A 5,066-nucleotide genomic window follows, 5' to 3' on the forward strand; every position below is an offset into this window, starting at 1 on the left:
CATTATTAATAGTTCTGAAAGTTTTGCATAGGTCCAGGAACATTGCCAGGATTTCAGGGGATGAAACTATGAATCTCTTTACTATAGATTTTTTAAATCGTTTCTGTTTTGAAATTAACTTTCCACAGACTGTTTGAATTACTGATTAGTAATTCATATTATTGCATCAAGGAAAGGCAAGTTTTCGGATGATGATATTGTTTTCAAGTGCTAGCTTTTCCCAAGGAAATAATCATTCACATACCATCAAAACTGAACTAGTAATAACAAAAAATCTCTAATCGTTGGGAGTTTTAGAATTTGTATTTTGATTGTTTCTCAGCCTCTCTCCACATGGGGAGGGTTTCCGGCTAAAAACCCAGAAGACCTGCTAGACCAATTCTAAAAGAGCTGCAACACTTTGTTTCTTTTAAATTCAGAAAAATACATACACATTCAAGTGAATATTATTACCTTCAATTTCTTTTATTGGATTCCACTTTCTATAGAACAGGATTTAAATAATTTCATTTGAGCATGTGTAATATTTCTTAGGACTGCATCTTTATGAAATGAAGTCTAGATTTTAAAGTGACTTGGGGGATGAGGGTGGGCAGGGACACAGTGACTCACTCCCATAATCTCAGCACATTGGGAGGCCAAAGTGGCCGGATTGCTTTAGCCCAGGAATTGAAGACCAGCTTGGACAACCTGGTGAAAATTCATTTCTAATAAAAATGCAAAACTTAACCTTGTATGGTGGTGCCCACCTGTGGTCCCAGCTACTCAGCGGGCTCAGGTGAAAGGATTGCTTGAGCCCATGAGGTCAAGGCAGCTTCACAGAGATTGAGCTCGCAGGGATCATGTGAGCCATGATCACATCACTTTACTCCAGCCTGAGCAGCAGAGTGAGACCCGTCTTAAAAAAATAAATACATAAAAATAAAACGACTTGGGTATCTGCTAATTATCAACATTGTTCATATATTCATGTTTTTTTTCGTTGTCAATGATGGGATAATTCCTGTGAATTGTTGCATGAGTTTCTGGAGAAACTCTGTATGAATAACTTGTGTTATAACATCATTTGGATTAAGAGTAGGAAGAAAGTGGTGGAATGGAACTGGATACTATTCAGACACACCAAAGAGGTAGAGGAGTGACAAAAAGGCAAAATAAATAACAGAATAATAGCAGCACACATTTGTACTTTTATACAAATGCCCAGGGAAAATGTAAGCCCTAGAAGTCATTGCATTTCTATGGACAAAGGTAGCAAAAGAAGTCCTGAAATTATGACCAGCTACTCTTAAAATAGAAACACTCACTTTCCAGTATCACCCCCAACTTATCTTGTGGCACAAACCTGTATTTTAGTAAAGCATTCTGCATGGTACTGATTTTGTCTGAATTCATTGTGACCATCTTTTCACATATTATAAATCACACAAACACACCAAAAGAATTTTCATTAGTGTAGTAGATTCCGTTCATACTCATTTCCCACCTAGTCTCATATTATCTCTGTTTTCCACACTACCTACTTATTTTCTGAAACACCCAGTTCACTGTTAAAGGGTTGGGTAAGTTCAGCAGTTCTTCCAGCAAGTGGTTAGGCCAGCATAACCTTGCCCTGTTTCTTCCATCATATAATTACATGGCATATTTGGCGGATTGCTAAACTAAATAATGTGACATATACATATTTTTCTTATTGTCAACTGTCTGTAGACAAATGACTGAAATTTTGATGTATTGGGTAATCATCCATCAAGATTAAACTGAAACACTCTCAATATAGTATTATAGCCAACTGTGGCTTCTGGAAAATCAACCAGTCTTTGCCTTTGCTTGACAACTAGTAAGCCCATCATTTCTTTAAGATGAATAAGACCCAATAACTTCTTATTTTTCAGGGTAAAAATAGCTTCAAATACTTTAACATAGATTACACCTGTTATAGTTTCTAATACAAATGAAAATAATGATTTGGTGTATATTTGGACCTCTACTTTCTACTTCTGTTTATTGTCAAGGTCTGAGTGTTTAAGTGTAGCCACATGAAATTAAGGATTAATTAAAATACTTTTATAGCATTAGTAAATAAGTGTCTGATAGCTTATTGTCAATTAACTTTTACATATATTCTTGTGTGGATCTAAAAAATAACTATGTCTCAAGAATATTTATTCTTCAAAAAACATAAAAGTATAAGGTAAATGATTCATTAAGAAGAAAAAGGGACAACAGAAGATACATTTTTGAAGGTTCTGTTTGCTTTGGAGATTCTGAAGATATCTGAGAATTTTTAACTTGGGATTTCTTTAGTTTCTACAAGGATACCTTAAATTATCACAAGATTATTACTTCCACATGTATGGCTAGTATTTCTGAAATAATATTTTAAGAGTCTTGAAAGAGGCTCATTTCAGAAAACAATAGTGATTCTGAGTTAATGAAAGTCTTCAATGGTTGCAAGGTAGAGAATTTTTACTCGTCCCTCCAACTCTATTATTGATCTGATGTGCAACCTTCAGGAAATTGGTTTATCCTTTCGTCTTCTTAGTGATAAAACTGACTGCCTTAGAGGTCTTGTAAAAACAAACATTGGCTTGATAGTGCTAAATAAAAGCAGAATTGTGTTGGCAGTTCATACCATCATGTTTTTATATGCAGTTCCTTATAATTACTGCTGGTCACATGAGAATACTCCACATATTGTTGTTCCAATATTCACTGGTAAAGCCATCCTCCCATTTCTCCAAAACCTTACGTAGATATGTTGGCATATCAATTCTTCAGAAAGGGGATAAATCTTGCCACCATGCCAACCAAAACTAATGTTATCTGTGATAAGCATGGTGGTTTCCATATTTCTTTCTTTAAAGGTCACTTTAGTTTATCTTAGTATCTGATATGTTATGTACACTGGAAATAAAATAATCATTAGACCACCACCTCTTTTCTCCCAAAAACAATAATGTCGTTGCTCTTGGCTGCCACAAAGTGGCAGTGTGCCCACTAACTTCTCCACTAGAAAATCCAGTGTTGGCCTTTAGCACAAATCAGGACAGAACTACACCTCAAGATTGGGGTTGCCAGACAAAATACAAGAAGCCCAGTGAAATTGAAATTTCAGATAAACAACACCATACTTTTACAAAAAAACTTATTTGTTGTTTATCTGAAATTCACATTTAATAGAGTGGTCCATATTTTCATTTGCTAAGTCTACCAATGCTACTCAAGATAGATTTGACTCTTGGAATCATGTAAACTTTTAAGTTGAAAAGCCTTATTTACTTATCTATATTTATTGAATTATAGAACTCTTTAGTTAGGGGTATCCATATTTCCCCCTTCTAGCAGACTTCTATTTACCATATAGTACTAGATTCACATGTTTAGTCTTTCATAAAAATGAATGTGTTTGAAGGCATATTTGTAGTACATTTTGAATGTTGTTTCCATAATTGATATTAAACTAACAAGTACTTATTGGTCATCTACTATGTGCAAGGCCTTGGGCCAAAGGGGTCACAAAAGGTTCTACAGAAGGGGCTAGATAGAATTGACCTGACTGTTTAAAAAAAAAAAAAAATAGGTAGGCAGAATGGAGAATAATCAAGAACATTCTGGAACATTCTAGATGGGTAGTCAGGTATTTCCTATGCAAAAATAAATGTTTTATGAAAACCTGAAAGGCTTAGTTCAAAGAACTAGTTAGAATATTGAACTCTTAATATCCACTCATTCATTCTAGTGTCCAAAACAATCTTGGCACACATTATAGGCACTCATTAATGAATTAATTGAATTATTTTAAAAAATAAGAATGACACTGGAATCGAGTCATTTAAAAATTTTTAATTTACTTGAAATTTTCTCTTCTACTTTTAATGTAATCTCTGCAAGCTTTATCAAATTTCAACAAAACTCAATCCAGACTTCTATTATACTGATATAATGTCATTTTTTGGTGTAATATTATGTATATTAGTTGTTTACTCTAACATACCGAGTTTAAAATGGAAAGTTTCTTTTTATGTTGTCTAATATATTCAAATATCAGTTAAAATGTAAAACTTTTAAAGTTATACAAAGTGTTTCATTAAATGTTGCCCTCCAAATGTTTCATTCTACCAGAAATGTTGCAATAATATTATGTTTTGTGAATTTTCCCTTCCATTTCTTAGAAAGCTGAAATTTCTGAACTTGTACATGACTATACTCACCTATGCGTCTCATTCACAAGCACATTATGTGTGAGAGGCTGTATTTGTTTATATAATTTTGCTATTTAAATAATCTATTTCTTATTATAAAGAGAAGATAGTAAATCTACAATTGCTACATTTGAAATAGCAAATCTGGAATTACATCTACCTTGAACTGCAGATATTATCTAATAAAACTTAACATTAAACAGACACTTTGCATGTTCTTCATTTATGTTAGAGGTGGGAGCTATGTGCAGTAGGTAATCATTTTATTATTTTTTGAAAAATTATGCTATATTTTACTGTTTCAACAACCTTCTATATTTAAGATTTTTCTTAATTTGAGAAAAGCTGGAGCTGAAGGCAGTCATCCTTAGTAAAGGCATACCTGCAGCTAACTAGCATATGAAAAAAGCTCAATATCACTGATAATTAGAGAAATGCAAATCAAAACCACAATGATACACCATCATACACCAGTCAGAATCCCTATTATTAAAAAGTCAAAAAATAACAGATGTTGGGGAAGTTGTAGAGAAAAAAAAACACATATATACATTGTTGATAGGAGTGTAAATTAGTTCAACCATTATAGAAAGCATTATGGCAATTCCTCAAATAGCTAAAAGCAGAACTACACTTGAGTCAGCAATTCCATCACTGGGTATATACCCTGAGGAATATAAATTATTCTGCCATAAAAGCACATGGATGCAAATGTTCATTGCAGCACTGTTCACAATAGCAAAGACATGGAATCAACCTAAATGCCCATCAGCAACAGATTGGATAAAGAAAATTTGGTACGTTTACACCATGGAATACTATGCAGCCATAAAAAGGAAAAAGATCATGTCCTTTGCAGGG

At 33.5% G+C, this 5,066-nt stretch overlaps 1 non-coding gene across 1 annotated transcript; it reads right to left on the minus strand.

Annotated features, from left to right (window-relative positions):
• Positions 1-338: 338 nt before the first annotated feature.
• Positions 339-401, minus strand: LOC117079688. The gene has a single exon (XR_004435544.1). It is a non-coding gene; the product is annotated as a U7 small nuclear RNA (small nuclear RNA).
• Positions 402-5,066: the final 4,665 nt, after the last annotated feature.

This window comes from Trachypithecus francoisi, unplaced genomic scaffold (assembly GCF_009764315.1).
Source record: "Trachypithecus francoisi isolate TF-2019V2 unplaced genomic scaffold, Tfra_2.0 Lachesis_group7, whole genome shotgun sequence".
NCBI classification, from domain to species: Eukaryota; Metazoa; Chordata; class Mammalia; order Primates; family Cercopithecidae; genus Trachypithecus; species Trachypithecus francoisi.